This window comes from Sapajus apella, unplaced genomic scaffold, assembly GCF_009761245.1.
Source record: "Sapajus apella isolate SASKATOON/1434 unplaced genomic scaffold, GSC_monkey_1.0 scaffold16, whole genome shotgun sequence".
NCBI classification, from domain to species: Eukaryota; Metazoa; Chordata; class Mammalia; order Primates; family Cebidae; genus Sapajus; species Sapajus apella.
Genome location: NW_022436956.1, coordinates 20,660,010 through 20,677,607, shown reverse-complemented (window position 1 = coordinate 20,677,607; position 17,598 = coordinate 20,660,010). Strand labels below are relative to the sequence as shown.

Sequence of the window (17,598 nt, the reverse complement as noted above, 5' to 3'; positions counted from 1 at the left end):
GTTGTGCTTAGTTATTTTTCAGCTTTTCCTATTTTCTGATACATGTATTGAGAGCCATTAATTTCCCTGCAACAAACTTGTCCTAATGAGCTCATACAGGGAATACTGTCTCCACCAAGTTCAGGATCAACCTTCTTTTCGGGCACATGATAAAGAATTACAACAAATATTAGAAAATTGGAATCATTCAGAGGATGTTATGAGAACAATGCAGTTAAGCTATGGCTCAGTAATTAAAGAGTAACTTGAAAAATTTTTTATGGTTTCAAATAATTCAGGTCACAAAACAATTTAAATAGAAATTAGATAACATTTAAAACTGAAGGCTTGTGGAAACACTACAGATAAAGCTTTTAGGATGCAGCTAAACAGTACTTCGAGGGAAAATTATAACTATAAATTCTATATTAGGAAGGAATAAAAGTGAAAAGAATGTCAAAGTCATGAGCAAAAATTAATGAAATAGAAAATGAATATTCAGTAGAGAATATTCAGTAGAGAATAGCAAATAAGCTAAAAGAAATAATAAACTTTTGGCAAGATGGCTCAAGGAAAAACAAGACATATAACTAATATCAGGAATAAAAAAGACTCAAGTGCTGCAAACAGGGAAAAGATAAGAAAATAATGTGAAGAACACATAACATCAGGCTACAGTATGACAACCATCATCAACAAAAAGGACGTCCACTCAGAGACCCAAGTCAACAACTACAAAGACCACAGGTAAATAAATCCACAAAGATGGGAAGAAACCAGTGCAAAAAGGATGAAAACGCCCGAAACCAGAACACCTCTCCTCCTCCAAGGGATCACAACTCTTCACCAGTGAGGGAATAAGGCTGGATGGTGAATGAGTCTGATGAATTGACAGAAACAGGCGTCAGAAGGTGGCTAATAAGAAACTTCTCTGAGCTAAAAGAACGTGTTCTAACCCAATGCAAAGAAACTAAGAACCTTGAAAAAAGGTTTGATGAGATGCTAACGAGAATAAACAGTGAGGAATATAAATGAATTGATGGAGCTGAAAAACACAACATGGCAACTTCATGAAGCATACACAAGTTTCAATAGCCAAATTGACCAAGCAGAAGAAAGGATATCAGGTCGAAGATAAACTCAATGAAATAAAATGAGAAGGCAAGATTAGGGAAAAGGGGGTAAAAAGAAATGAACAAAGTCTCCAAGAAATATGGGACTATGTGAAAAGACCTAATCTACATTTGATAGGCATATCTGAATGTGACAGAGAGAATGAATCCAAGCTGGAAAATACTTTTCAGGATATTATCCAGGAAAACTTCCCCAACCTAGCAAGGCAGGACAATATTCAAGTCAGGGAAAGACAGAGACCACCACAAAGATATTCCTCAAGAAGAGTAACCCCAAGGCACATAATCGTCAGATTCACCAGGGTTGAAATGAAGGAGAAAGTGCTAAGGTCAGCCAGAGAGAAAGGTCGGGTTATCCGCAAAGGGAAGTCCATCAGACTCACAGTGGATCTCTCAGCAGAAACCCTACAAGCCAGAAGAGAGTGGGGGCCAATATTCAACATCCTTAAAGAAAAGAATTTTCAATCCAGAATTTCATATCCAGCCAAACTAAGCTTCATAAATGAAGGAAAAATAAAATCCTTTGTCAACAAGCAAGTACTCAGAGATGTCATCACCACCAGGCCTGCTTTACAAGAGCTCCTGAAAGAAGCACTAAACATAGAAAGGAACAACCAGTACCAGCCACTCCAAAAACATACCAAGTGGTAAAGACCATCAACACAATGAAGAAACTGCATCAACTAACAGGCAAAACAGCCTATCAGCATCAAAATGGCAGGGTCAAATTCACACTTAAAAATATTAATCCTAAATGTAAATGGGCTAAATGCCCCAATCAAAAGACACAGACTGGCAAATTAGATACAAAGCCAAAACCCATCGGTGTGCTGTATCCAGGAAACCCATTTCACATGCAAGGTTACACAAAGGCTCAAAATAAAGGGATGAAGGAAGATTTACCAAGAAAATGGACAGCAAAAACAAGCAGGAGTCGCAATCATAGTCTCTGATAAAATAGACTTTAAACCAACAAAGATCAAAAGGGACAAAGAAGGACATTACATAATGATAAAGGATCAATGCAACAAGAAGAGCTAATGATCCTAAATATGTATGCACCCAATACAGGAGCACCCAGATACATAAAGCAAGTTCTTAATGACCTACAAAGAGACTTAGACTCCCACACAATAATAGTGGGAGACTTTAACACTCCACTGTAAATATTAGATCAACAAGAGAGAAAATTAACAAGGATATCCAGGACTTGAACTCAGACCTGGACCAAGCAAACCTAATAGACGTTTACAGAACTCTCTACCCCAAATCCACAGAATATACATTCTTCTCAGCACCACATCACACAGTGTTTATTATTTAAAAAAAAAAAAAAAAAAAAGATGGCTTGTATGAACCAGTGATCAGTGATTGGAGTGTTACAAAGCAAGGATTTTGAGGCCTGGTGTGGTGGCTCATGCCTGTAACCCAGCACTTTGGGAGGCCAAGGCAGGCAGATCATCTGAGGTCAGGAGTTGGAGAACAGTCTGGCCAATATGGCAAAACCCCACCTCTACTAAAAATACAAAAATTAACTGGGTGTGGCGGTGCGCACCTGTAATCCCAGCTACTCTGGAGGCTGAGGTAGGAGAATCCCTTGGACCTGGGAGGCTGAGGTTGCAGTGAGCTGTGATCGAGTCACTGAATTTCAGCCTGGAAGACAGAGTGAGACTCCATCTCAAACAAACAAACAAACAGACAAACAAACAAAACCAAGGATTTTGAACTCAATAAATATTAAAACATCAAATTAACATATTAATGTTCTAAGGGAGAAACATCATATGATGATCTTAATAGATGCAGGAAATCATTTGTTAAATGTTACCATCCATTCGTGACTAAAAAAATGAAAAGCAAACAAATTAGGAATACAAGGATCAATCATCATTCTTAATGGTGCAATTTTATAGCATTCCCGAGACTGGGAACTTGTCAAGGATCCCTGCTTGCCTGCTACCAGTTTATTGGTTATCATACTGGAGCTAGCCCACATAGTTAGTAAAGAAATTAAAGATGTTAGGATTTAAGTGATAAAACTCATCCATAGATGATTGATTATCTACATGGAACATCCAAAAGAACCCCATACATATTCATGTTTGTTTGTTTGTTTTTTTTAGACAGGTTCTCGCTCTGTTGCCCAGGCTGCAACAGAGGTACAAGATGTTGCTGACAGTGGTACAAACATGGCCTCACTGCAGTCTTGATCTCTTGGGCTCAAGCGATTCTTCTGCCTCAGCCTCAGAGTACCTGGGATCACAGGTACATACCATGCTTGACAAATTGTTAAATTTTTTGTAGAGATGGGGTATCGCTGTGTTTCTCAGACTGAAAATAGTTTTTAGAAATAAGAATTTGGCAAGTTAGTTGCATATGAAAACCACAACTGACCATCCTCAATCTAAAATGATTTGACTTAGTTTTTTTACATTACAATGGGTTTATTGTGGTATTAAATGCATTTTTGACTCATGATATTTTCACATTACTTTATCAGGACAACCCCACTGTAATTCAATTGTATGTAATCCGCATACAAAAATCAGTTGCATTTCAATATACCAGCAAATATCAGTTAAAAATGAAAAATTTAAAACATACCATTTACAATAGCATACAAAAATACGACATACATAGGAATAAATTTAAAAAGCTATACACATATGTGCACATAGCATAATGGAAATGACTAATATATTCAATTGCATTAAAATGAAGAATTTCTTTTCTCCAAATCTACCATAAAAACAAATCACAAACTAGGTGAAGATAATTGCAAATCATGTAATTGACAGAAACTCATACCTAATATATAAAAAATTTCTACAAAAAAAGGACTCTAATAGACAAATGAAGAAGGAATGAGAACATGTACTTTATAAAAGAGAAACTTGAATGTCCAATAAACAGGAAAAAAGTTCACCTCATTATTAATCCGGAAATTCATATTAAACTACAACAAGAAACTCTTGTATTCCCACCAGATTGGCAATTATAAAGTGTGATCATACCAGGGGTTAAGAATGTAAGTCTTAAGCACTTACTGGTGAAAATGTAAATTGGTTCAACTGCTTTTGAGACTCTCGTGACATTACTTAAGTAACTTTAAATGTGTGATCATCTAAGATCCAGTGGTTCTACTTCTAGATATTTAAAGTAGAGAAGGTCTTACACATATACACAAGAAGACAAGTATGACTATATTCATAACAGCCCTAAAATAAAAATTACCCCAGAATTTATCATCAGTGGAATTCATAATTAGTTGTGTTTATATAATATTGCAATAAAAAGATCTATAGCTACATGCAGCAACATGGATGAATTTCACAATTGAGCAAATAAGCAGGCCACAGAAGAATACATACTCTATGATTTCATTTAGATAAAATTAAAAGACTAGACAAAGGTAAGCAATGTATTTTTAGAGTATACCTAAATGGAATGATTATGAAGTAAGGGTATCACAGTCAGGATAGTGGCTTACCTTGGTGAGGGAGGAAGGGTATGTGATTGGAAGAGGGCTACACAGGAAGTTTCTAAGTTTTGGCAATATTTTCTTCACACTAAAAATGTGTTTACCCATGTGTTTGCTTTATTATCTTTATTCTTTTAAAAAAATTTATTTAATTTTATTTCTTTTATTGTAGTTTAGGTCCTGGGGTACATGTGCAGATCATGCAGGATTGTTGCATAGGTACATACATGGCAAGGTGGTTTGTTGCCTTCATCCCCTCATCATCTATATCTGGCATTTCTCCCCTCGTTATCCCTCCCTACCCTCTCCATCCCCTGCTGTCCCTCCCCTAGCTCCCTGACAACTGACCCCACTGTGTGATGCTCCCTTCCCTATGTCTATGTGTTCTCATTGTTCAACACCCACCTATGAGTGAGAACATGCGGTGTTTGATTTTCTGTTCTTCTGTCAGTTTTATCTTTATTCTTTAAAATATGTATATGTTTTATTTCCGTAGGTATTTATTTTACAATAAAAATACAGTTATGTAGTCCCAGCTACTTGGGAAGCTGAGTCAGGAGGATCATTTGAATGCTGGAATTCAAGACCAGCCTGGGCAATATAGCAAGACCCTGTCTCTAAAAAATAAATAAACAAATAATAAATTTAAAAGTTTCATTGTGATGATGTATAAAGAACTTAACAACTGCATGGCACATAGAAAATACTCAATAAATGTTTATTATTTATTGTTATTATGAATGTCAAATGTATATCTAGTTATAGCTGCAGTCCAAAAATTTTTCAGGTACTGCTTTTATTTAGCTTGAAGTCTTTAACAAATTTCCCTCATGCTTTAAAACAAGTATTATTTAGTAGACTATTTTAGTTTCAGGCATATAGGATTGTTCAATCAATCTCTCTCTTTGTTTTATAATAGTGCTGCATTAGATTCAGAAGTCTGTAGGAAGGTAATTTTTCTGACAGTTATTGAATAAATTTATTTGTAGCTTGAAAAAAGAAAATGTACTTAGATGAATAAAAAATACCTTTGTTGAAATTCCTGCAGTGAATATAATTTTGGTATCGCAACTTGGTAACTTTCTACTCTTCCTTTCTCTATTACAGCCTTGATTTTAATATCTCTTTTTTTGATAACCCAAGCCTTCTTAGTACTGTAACCATAATGGTATTACAGAATAGACTATGATTTTGTGTTTATATGTTTTGTTTAGTATTAATTTATACCATCACCAGCAGTGTAAGAGAGTGCCCATTTCCTTGTCGCCTGGTGAGCAACATTGGATAATATTTAAAAATAATTTTTTGCATTTGATATATTTGTTTTTTCTGTTGTATTTATTCCTTTACTTGTTAGTAAACTTTAACTTCATATATACATATATTTGTAGTCCAATTTTCATTCAATGTGAATTATTTATGTCCTTTACCAATTTTCTTCTTTTTAATGCTGTTATTTCTTTTTATTAAGTCTAATTTAAAGCCATTGCATGGACTTGAAAATATGTTTTTAGGTCCATGCAATGACTTTAAATTACAGTTGAAAATAAAAGCATATTTTACAAATGACTTGTAAATAAAATAAAAGCATATTTTACAAATGACTTTTAAATGTCTCTCAGTAATATTTTATAGTTTTGAAAGTCCCTACAAAACAAAAAACAAGGCAAATCTCATTTTGACGAGACAGCACTTGGTTCACATTATTTTTTCTTTTTTGGTCTACATTATTTAATTGCAATTAAAACAAATAATTATAAATGTAAGCCTAATTACAACAATCCAAAAGTATATATAAATCCTTGAAACTTCAAGAGATGAATTTGTCTGGTCACTCTCTGGCCTGTTGTTTTTAGTTTATTCCCTCCAACCTGACCAGAGTATGAAAAAAAATCACAGTACTTACAAAAAAAAAAAAAAAAGTAAATTTTTATGTGCATGCTCTACCTCACTTGACTGGGACAACTTTACTCTTTCCATATTCTTGGACCATTCAAATTCAGAGGCGTCTTCTGTCTCCAGAATGATACTGCATGGAGTATCTCTTTATTTAAGCACCTTGCTGGCTAAGCACATCTTACCACATTAGGGACTTGTGATGCCTCTCTAAAGCTTACCCATTCTTTTTTTTTTTCTTCTTTTTTTTAAAATTATACTTTAAGTTCTGGGGTACATGTGCAGATCGTGCAGAATTGTTACATAGGTATATCTATTGTAAGAGTAGTGTTTTTGGGTTTTTTTCAAAAATGAATTTGTAAAACCAGTTTATATATTTAGGATGGTGTCATTCCTTATTGCAGTTTTCTTCTTCCAAGTTTGGAGTTTGCTTTAACATTTCAGCTTGTTCTTTTTCACCTATCGTCTTTTTTTCCTCTTCTTCAGGAGCAAATATTCCCCGCCTTTTCTTCTTATTTCATGTAGAGCAGTGTAGTCTTCTTTTACTGCAGGGGGAAGATGGTCCTTTGGCTGTGATGATGTGGCCCCGATTGCAGAATTGAGTTGGAGGCTGAAGATGTGAGCTCTGATCCTTACCAGTTCTGTAAGTCAACAAATAATGTATCTATTTAGACAGCTTCCAGAAAATAGATAGCTGTGAAATATAATCTTCCTTAGGATACAGTAGTGATCCTAAATTTAAGTATGTCAAGCATTTATAACCTTCTGACTCCTTGCAAAATTTTATCTCAAGTGACTTCAATACACTGTGCATACTTTATCAGGCCGTCCAAAGGAAAACATCTATCTATGGTGAAAGCCTAACACTGACGTTTGTCAAAGGTCAGAGATTCAGAGATTTAACTTGTTAATAAATCTATAAGCTGTTAGTATTTTTATATTGTGGTGGTAAAAAAATTTGCAGGATTTTTAAAAACATGTTTTAGTTCCTATCAAAAGTTTCTAAGTACATTGTTTTTCTAGTAAAATCCAGTTTGTTCCACATTTTTGACTGAGAAAAGCAAAATCTTTTCTTTTGGAGAAGAAAGGTCAGTTTTTAAGGAGATCTAGTCCTAAAAATATCAAGAATAGAGGCCTAGGAAATATAAGCCTCCACAGACTTCCCCACATTCCCCAAACTACTTAAGATGATCCCCAAATAGGACCAACCCTAAATGAGCCCTGGAAATAGGGAAGAGGGCTATCTGTATGCCTCAGTACTAGGGACCATCTAATTGCTGTCACATAGATGATTGACATCACCTTAAAACACTGATTGCTGTGGCAAAAACACTCCCCTGTTTTAATTGTCCTTCTAAAGCAGGGGTGTCTAATCTTTTGGCTTTCCTGGGTCACATTGAAAGAAGAAGAATTGTCTTGGACCAGATATAAAATACACTAACACTAATGATAGCAAATGAGCTTAAAAAAAAAAAAAAAAAACCATAATGTTTTAAGAAAGTTTACGAGTTTGTGTTGGGTCACATTCAAAGGCATCTTGGGTCACATGTGGCCCAGGGCCATGGATTGGACAAGCTTGTTCTAAAGAATGTTGGAGGTATGTGTTAGCCTGTGCAGGCCGTTATAACAAAATATCATGGACTGGGTGACTTATAAACAACAAAATTTATTTCTCGTAGTTCTAGAGGCTGGGAAGTTCAAGAGCAAGGCGCTGTCAGATTTGGTGTCTGATGCAGGCCCACTTCTTGCTGTGTCCTCACATAGTGGAAGGAAGAACTAGCTCTCTGTGGTCTCTTATAAAAGCACTCATCCCCGTCTTGAAGGTTCTACCTAAAGGCAGGCAACTGTTTCAAATGAAGCAAGTGAAGACTTTTCTTGTCTTCTCACAGCAGACCTATGGGTTCATGATGTCATCCTATCGTAACAGGCTTTCCTTGTTTGGGAAATGAAGGAGGAGTTTTGTTTTAAATATGTGTTTCTAATAAAAATGCAAGTACAGTCTTTAAAGAGGTTTTTGAGCAAGTGATTTTCAAGTGCAATTTTTTTATCCTACAGAGTTGAACATCTGGGAAAGAGGCACATAGGCATTGCTATAACTGAAGAATCACAGGCAACAATGATGATCTGCTAATTTCATCTCTTTCTCTGAGAAAAGAAATATCAGATGATGAAGGTTTTCAGGATTTTTCTGAGAGTCTCCCCAAATACCACTTTCCCCAAGTCAGTCTTGGATTAGTGACTAAATCAGATTAGATTAGATAAAGCATATCCAGTTTTCTAGCCTCCTTGCTGAGAAAATTGGTTTTGATTTTCTCAACATTTCCTTTTTGAGAATAAGTTTTTTGCCTCATCTTTGCACTACCAAGGAGCATTTTTGCCACAACAATCAGTGTGTTAAGGTGATTTCAATCATCTATTTCTAGAGAAGAGTACAAACTACATATAGTTTTAAAATAACAAATTTCCTTACTTCTAGTCCTCAAGGTTTCCAAAAACTTGGAATTTACTTTTAGCTAGGGTACTCCATTGTAATGGATAAAACATTGTGATACACTGTGAATTTTTAAAAAAACAAATTAAGAAACAGAAAAATATCTCAATTTTTAAGAATAATATATACAAACACAGAGGTTATAAAACTGAATGAAAAACTTCATTACAGACTATGATTTGGTTTATAAAGTTATGTTTTGTATTAGGTATACATTTACTTATTGAATTGTTTCATTGGAAGAAATTGTTAGAAATTGTTCAGTTTTGTCTTTATGAAAAGCATTCTTGAAATTAGACCTCAATTTTTTGGAATCCTTGAAAACTAGAATTGACAAAATTGCCATTTAAAAACTCTAAAGCAAGGCTACCTGGTTTTCAATTTCAGTTCTGCTACAAATTAATTCTGTGACCTTGGATGAGTAAATAACTTTTTCATGGCTCAGTTTCTTTACCTCTAAAATGGGAATAGCTCAGAGGCTGACAAAATATGCTGATGACTTAACTGTGTGTTTGAAATGGTTGGGATGGAAGAGAAGGCTGGGGTGGAAAGGAGGGGCAGGAAAGATAGGGGTGAGAAAGAGAGAGAGTTAACGATATAGTCAAGGTTTCCAGTAAATTAAAGTGTACTTTATGAAGTAGAGAAAAACAAAGGAAGATGAGGAGGTCTGGGAAGGAATATGAACTTGCTTTTACACAGTTAATTTTCAGTTGTCTAGTAGCCGCCCTAAGGAGAGATGTAGTAGGTAGTTGGACATACAAGTTTGAATTTCAGGAGAAAGGTGGGACCTGGAGGTAAATATCTGGGGGCCATCCTTATATGAATGGCATTTGACATCATGAGTGAGAATGGATGAGGTCAACAAGGGAGTAATTGTAGTTAGAGAAGAGATCCAAAGACTGAGCCCCAGGGCACTCTGACATTTAGATGTCAGGCATTTAGATGTCAGAGAGAGTAGAGACTGGCAAGCAAATGGAAAAGGATCAGCCCATAAGGTAGGAGGAAACCAGGGGAGGGTGGTGTTTAGAAGTCAGTCTTTCTTGATTAATTGAATTAAATGCTGTTGTCAAGTATATCAAGTAAGACTTACAGCTATCACTGGATTTAGCCATTCAGCAGTGATTGATGACTTTGATTAGAGCAGTTCTGGTGGAGGGATGCGGACAAAAGCCCGATTGAAATGATTTCAAAAGAGAATGGAAGGAGCAAAATAGGAGCAGCAAGTATAGACATTAAAAAAAAAAAAAAAAAAAAAAAAGCTTTGGCTGGGGTCGGTGGTTCCTGCTTGTAATCCCAGCACTTTGCAAGGCTGAGGTGGGCAGATCATGAGGTCGAGAGTTGGAGACCAGCCTGACCAACATGGTGAAACCTCATCTCTGCTAAAAATACAAAAATTAGCTGGGTGTGATGGCGCATACATGTAATCCCAACTACTCAGGAGGCTGAGGCAGAAGAATCGCTTGAACCTGGGAGGCAGAGGTTGCAGTGAGGACCATCAATAGTAACAGCTTTTAAAATATTGATAAAACGATATACACATTTAAGCAAAACCTGACTTGAAGTTGTATACATATCTCTCCATAATGCTACAAATTAGTTCCATGTAAACATGTACACTTGAATTCACTCTTCAGGAGACCCATTGCAACATTTTTTCCTCTTCTGTTCCTCTCTCCACAAATATATCCTCTTTTTTCCAGTTATAAAATTAAGGCTTTTAAGAAATTGAATCAAAGCATGATAATTGTACTAGTCAATTTTCACATTGCTATACAGAATACCTGAGACTGGGTAATTTGTAAAGGAAAGAGGTTTAATTAACTCACAGTTCCTCATGGCTGGGTTAGCCCTCAGGAAACTTACAGTCATGGTGGAAGGTAAAAGGGAAGCAAGCATCTTTTTCACAAGGCAGCAGGAGAGAGAGTGAAAATAAAAGGGGAAAAACCTCTTATAAAACCATCAGATCTCTTGAGAACTCACTATCACGAGAACAGCATGGAGGAAACCGCCCCATGATCCAGTCACCTCCTAGCAGGTTCCTCCCCCAACACCTAGGGATAACAATTTGAGATGAGATTTGGGTGGGGACACAAAACTAAACCATATCAATAGTGTGTATATGGAAGTAAGGAGTACTGTGGGGAGAAGGAGCTGGTTGTGGAAGAGGTAATTGCTTGTAACCAAAAGAAGCCCCCTAAAGCTATTAAATTATATTATTCAACATAAATCTACCATATGACTCTATCATTCTACTTCCAGGACAAAGACTTGCACATAAGGGTTTATCATAGCTTTATGTAATAGCCCTAAACTAGAAACAATCAAAATGTCCTTCCACATGTGACTAGATAAATATATTGTGGTATATTTATACAATGGAGTACTATTCAGCAATGAAAAGGAATAGACTTAGATGTGGATTCCAAAAAGTCAAACTCATAGAAGCAGAGGGTAGAATGATGGTTGCCAAGGACTTGGGGCAAAACAAATGGGGAGATGTTGGTGAAAGGGTAGAGATCTGCCGTACAGATGGTGACTATAGTTAAAAATGTTTTGTATACTTGAAAATTGTTAAATATTAGATATGTTAACAATGTCCTTACTAAAAAAAAGTATATGAGGTGATGGCTATGTTAATCAGCTTAATTTAATCATTTGACAATGCATATTTATATTAAAACATTACATGTACACTGTAAATATGTACAATTTAAATTTGTCAGTTATACCTTAATAAAATGGCAGGGGTACAAAGAAAGACACCATCCTCCACAGGAAAAGGAAAGAGTACTTAACAGTAAACCTGAAATGATGAAATTCTGTGGGAGGAAAAGTGTATGAATAGTATAATAAAGATATTGCAAGAAAAAGAAAAAGGAATGGACTACAGACATGTGTAGCAACATGGGTGAAACTTCAAATACTTATGCTGAGTGAATAAACCCAGATCAGGAGTAAATACTCTAGGATTCTATTTATATAAAATTCTAGAACATGAAAATATTGGTTTACCTTTGTTATCTACTTATATGTAAAAGGAAAAGAACCCCTTTCTTCTTCTTAGAGCATGGTAAGTTGTTTTGGCTAAAATGGACAAAGTTCTTGATAAGTATTGCTTTGCTTTTGGTGATGAGAGTGATCTTAACAAGGGATGGTGTCTAGTAAAACAGTTTCACATCCCTCAGTGTTGCACGGAAACATTTAACATACCCAAATATCTGTTGACTAGAGTTCCTGCTATATCTGCTGACTGTTGTTTGACACTGCCCCCACCAACACCCCAAGTAACAAAGAGGTTGTAGCAACACCATTTGTCACACACACGTAGTTCATCCTAGATTCACCAGGTAATTAGGGTGGACATTTGTGTTTGGTAATTGCTTTTACCCAGAGGAATAATAATACTTCTCATATCTCTGTGACAGGGAGGTAGTTAAAATTTGGAGCCAGATACCTAAGTTAAACTCTCATGGATCCTGGGAGATAGGGGCACTATCTTCCTTGATGTTTACATTTCAAAAAGATGGCTTCCAAGTCCTTGAGAAAGACATTCCTTGGTTGTAAAGCTGGCTGGAAGGTTTGTTTAGCTTTTGAAAAAATTTATAGACATCTCAAAGAATTTACAATTATAAATTTTCTAAAGGAAATGCTCTAGGAAAAGGGAGAGGACGTCTCTTTCCCTTTCTTTTTCTTTTTACACCAGGTTTTTATTTTATTTTATTTTTTGCATTTGGATTTACCCTTACAGCACTTATAACCAGACACTCCTTGAATGTGGTCCAAATTATATTTCTGTTCATTTGATCTGACTGGAGACTAGAGAAGAGTCTCCAAATACAATTTGGCTTTGAAAAGTAAGCTTTCTCCTTCAAGCCACTAATTAATTTACTCCAATTATTGTTATCTAGGCCGTTTCTTGGTTTGTTTGCTCTCTCAACAAAGGAAGGCATTTTAACCAACCCTGCTTAGGAGAGAGCCCTTCAAATTAAGTTCTCTTTTATTCTGGCAATGTCAATGAATATTAAATGTCGGATGTTGTGCCCATTGTCCTGGGTGCCAGAGACAAATGGTAAACAAGACAGGCATGCTTCTGTTCCCCCTGGAATTTTTGTTCCGTTTAACCAGTGGTATTACCAGCAGGAGCCAGTGCCAGGAGTGTGACTCATGGAAAAGCATAAAGTGCCATCTGTAGGACAATATTGTGAAATGTCCTAACCTGGAACTGCAAGAGGTCAAATTACAGAGGGCCTGCAAACCTTAAGAAGGATTTATGATTAAAAATTCAGTGCCTTGAGCCTGTTCCTAGAGCTTTTGATTCTTTGGGTTTGGTGCAGCACAAGAGCCAATACTTTAACAAGCTCTTCTATAGGATTCTGATGCAATAGTCCCAATACTTTCCTTTGGACCCCTTGGGCTATAAAACCTTTGAACGTTTTAAGGCCAGAGATTGGTAAAATTGGATTTGAATGGATTGGTGGAAGAATGGGGCAAGAATGTTTGTAAGGGATTTAGGGAGCTGCTGTAGTAGTTAGGCAAAGAATGAGGGTAGCTTGGACTAGTGGGCATATAGAGAAGGGACTTCTACGTTACTAAGCATTCGAGAAATATTTAGAAGCGGAGTAGGATTTTGTGATTGTGTGGAAGGAGTTGCTGAGGGAGCAGAAATCAAGGATGACTCCCAGCTTTCAGACTTGAGTAATGGGCTGGGTGGTGGTATCATTTCCTGAGATGGTGAACATTGGAGGAAGAGCAGTTGGAGCTGAGGAGTAGGAAGGAGTTAATATTTTTGACACAGAGACAGCCATGCAGAGATGTTTGGTAGGCAGTTAGATATAGCGGTTTGAAGCTTAGGAGAGAGGTATAGAGTTTGCATGTAGGTTTGAGAGTGGATAGCTGGGAGATGGCAATTGGAGGGGAATGAATGAGACCTCATGGTGTTTGTTTTGCATTGCTATAAGGGAATACTCAAGTCTGAGTAATTTATAAAGAAAAGAGGTTTATTTGGCTCACAGTTCTACAGGCTGTACAAGAAGCATAGGGGGGCATCTGCTTCTGGTGAGGGGTCAGGAAGCTTACAATCATGGTGGAAGGTGAAGAGGGAGCAGATGTGTCACATAGAGAGAGAAGGAGCAAGAGAGATGTCAGGATTTTTAAAATAGCCGTCTCTCCTGTGAACTAATAGGTAACTCACTCATTACTGCGGGGAGCACTCCAAGCTATTTGTGAGGAGTCCATCCCCATGACCCAAACACCTCCCACTAGGCCTCATCTTCAACACTTGGGATCACATTTCAACATGAAATTTGGAAGGGGACACATATCCAAACCATATCACCACCCAAAGAAAGCCTCTAGATGGAGAAGGCAAGAAGATCCAGAAGGAAGCCAGAGCAATGTCAAACTATGTTTTGGTCAAAGAAGAGGAAGAAGAGCCAGCAGTAGATACCAAAAAAGAAGAGTCAGGGAGATGGAAGGAAAACTGGGAGATTATGGTATCCATGTAAATGCCTATGGAGAATGGTTACTGGTGATTTTCTATATTTGTAATTTAGCCAAAGCATGTTCAAAACATTGCAGCATCCTTTCCAATCACATGTTCTGGAGGGTGGATATTCTTATAGCTACGTATAATGGTTCTATTCCAGGGACCAGTCACACTTACACTGAGAGCTTTAAAAATATCCTTTAAGATAAGATAGTTATTATGGCCACAAAAGCTACCAAGTCCCTCTTCTTCCAAATGCATACCTCTCATGTTTCCCATCTCACTTAGGTGTCTGAACTTCTCAGGAGCAGACTTTAAATGGTCTTTTGACCTGTAGATGAAAACATTGATAGGAAAGGGTGATGACAATGACCGGGTTGTCTCTTGCTACCAGGTCAATTTCTTGGGGATATATTCATCTTTTAGGCCAGACGTGGTGGCTCACACCTGTAATTTCAGCACTTTGGGAGGCTGAGCTGGGCAGATTGCTTGAGCTCAGAAGTTGGAGATCAGTCTGTGCAACATGGCAAAACTCCTTCTCTACAAAAAATACAAAAATTAGTCAGGCATGGTGGCGTGCACCTGTAGTCTCAGCTTCTTCAAAGACTGAGGTGGGAGAATCACCTAAGCACTGGAGGTTAAGCCTGAAGTGAGCCGAGATCACACCACTGCACTCCAGCTTGGGTGTCAGAGTGAGACCCTGTCTCAAAAAAAAAAAAAAAAAAAAAAAAAGTCATCTTTCACTAAGAAGCTCTTCAGAGTGATAAATGGGAGTCCATGTCTTCTCCACTGAATGTGAATGTTTTCCCTGCATCTTGAGATATGTGATTTTAAGTAATCTAGTTCCATGATAATTAAAAAAATTAATATCGATGAAAAATAAACAATAGATTTTTTTTTTTTTGCAAAGGAAAGCATCCAGCACTTTAAAATGTGTGATTGTATTGGACATATATCTGCGAAATCTTGCAAGTGTATAAGTAGGGTAGTATGTAAATATAGTGGTGCTCAGGGAAGTGGTCCTCTCTTATTCCATGGTCTAGCCTTCGCCTTATCTATAATCCCACCACTAGGATGATAGACACATGCCTCTGTGCACCTGGCCAAGTGGTTGGCTCAGGGATGGCCACATGGCCCAGACAGATTTCTTTCTGGTACAGATAAATGAACATTGGGGAGAAAATTCTTTCTTTCCTATTGTGGTTGCTAAGCTAAAAAGACGTGAATCTGGTCCCTGGGCAGCCACCTTTCCTGCTGCATGTGAGGGCTTTTCTGAAGAAGAAGGTTGGCATACAACCAGAAGCAAAGTTGAAAAATGGAGAGAGATGAGCTCTGACACTATGTGAGAGGTGAGCCTAGCTGTCATTTTGAATCTTTTATTTACCAGTTATGTGATAATGGCCTTTCTTACCTGAGCTAATTGGCTTACTTAAGCTTTTGTCATTGGCAACTGAAAGTATCCTAATTAATACAGTGACCATTGGTTAAAATATTCACTTTATCGTTGTGGGAGACCCTTATTAAATACCCTTTACGGGCCTGAAGCCCACTATCCTATCCCTCTGCAATTACCATAACAAACCAATAAGGGTGATTAATTTGTGACCTTTTAATTTTAAGTTACTTCAGAACAGTATGTTCCTTTTCAGGAAAATAAATTATATTTATCACAACAAGGGAAGGCAGCATTGGCTACGTTCCTTTGACAAATCTCTAGAGATAATGCTTGCTTGCTGTTTTAGTGTTTCAACTAGGGGACGGAGAGGGACCTGCCTAAAACAAGATACCAGAGTTATAATTGGATTTGTCAATGTCCCTTTATTTCTATCTCAGGGGATGAATAAAAGGAGGCAGAATCCTTGTGCTGTGGTGTCCACAAAACTTAGGTGTTTAACCCTCAGGACCAAGTGAGTCCTTAGCTTAGTGCGGGGCGATGGGGTGAAGGTTGTCCACTTTTGACAGAAGGCTTAAAACTGTGATGTAATATTTGAATATTACTTAGTGCTGCCTGAGAAGAGCAGAGAGCTTTGATTGGTCCTTGTTTCTTGGTGTCCTGAAGTTTCTTTCTCACTGTTTAACAGGTTTCAAAGTAAGCCTGGCACAGAGAAGGAATTCATCTCAGATTTTGGTCAGGTTTTAAAACACATGCGCTAATTCAGTTTAGAGCATTGTTGCCTAAAAAGAACAGTACACTGGCTCAGATGAATTAAAGCAGCAGTGATGGCCCTTTCTTTAGAAATGTGAAGAGGGCAGATACGTTTAATGTTCTTTTGTGAAAAAGGAAGTGAAATTTAAAAATAAAAAATAAAAATCTTACTTGACACCAGGTTAAGAACAACAACATAAAAGAACACATTTAAAGAAATTCATAAAATTAAACTTGAATTTTAAAGCTAATTTAGAAGACATGTAATTTTAAAAACCTTTGGAAGGTCGTAAATCTACTGGTGGAGTGTAGCAATCTCCAGTGTAGTAATTTAATTTCCTTTTCAAATGGTCATTGATGGCATTTAGTTCTGTCTGTCGGCAAATTTCTGAAATCTATCTCCCTTCTAAAGGGAACTGAGGACTTCATCTGAATTGTGTACTTTTCACTCTCCAGTAAAACAAATACCCCTCATAAGCAATATTCAACACCATTTTATTTATACACCTTGCTTCCTATACATTTGCAAGTACCAGTAGTAAAAGATTCAGCCATGCTTTCCTTCTACCCCAGCATTGAAGGAACGTAGCACAGGGACCATTAAGAATAGCCATACACAAATTGAGAGGCTTTAATCCATCTTTCCTACATTTCAGTTGAAAAATGGATTAAAGCCTCTCTCGATTTGCACTCCTGAGCAAGTGGTGGCTGACACACACACATTTATTGAATGCCTGTACCGTGTCAGTAGCTATGCAAGGTTGAGAGGATACAGAGATGAAAAACATACATCTTTTGATCTTAAGAAATTTGCAGCTTATTATAAATCCAAATAGAAAACACAGCAGTGTATAGGCTCCTCAGCGTTGACGCTGTGGTTAGGAATGCAGCTGTTAGCTCCAAAACAAGGCAGCTGGCTGACCTGGGACCCACATGCAAGACACTGGCCTTGTCAGCATTGCAGTTTAACAAACTGTGGTAAGCAAC

General features: G+C 37.1%; 1 long non-coding RNA gene across 5 annotated transcripts in view; it reads left to right on the top strand.

The window, feature by feature from the left end:
- The first annotated feature begins 2,775 nt into the window (after positions 1 to 2,775).
- Positions 2,776 to 17,598, top strand: part of LOC116556257 — a 120,944-nt gene continuing 106,121 nt past the window's right edge. The window contains exons 1-2 of one of the 5 annotated variants that reach the window (XR_004270909.1): positions 2,776 to 3,377; positions 7,041 to 7,132. This is a non-coding gene — a long non-coding RNA (uncharacterized LOC116556257). Of the gene's footprint in view, positions 3,378 to 6,809; positions 7,133 to 17,598 lie in introns of those variants that run through there. The other 4 variants (XR_004270913.1, XR_004270908.1, XR_004270910.1 and 1 more) reach the window with 4 other exon arrangements.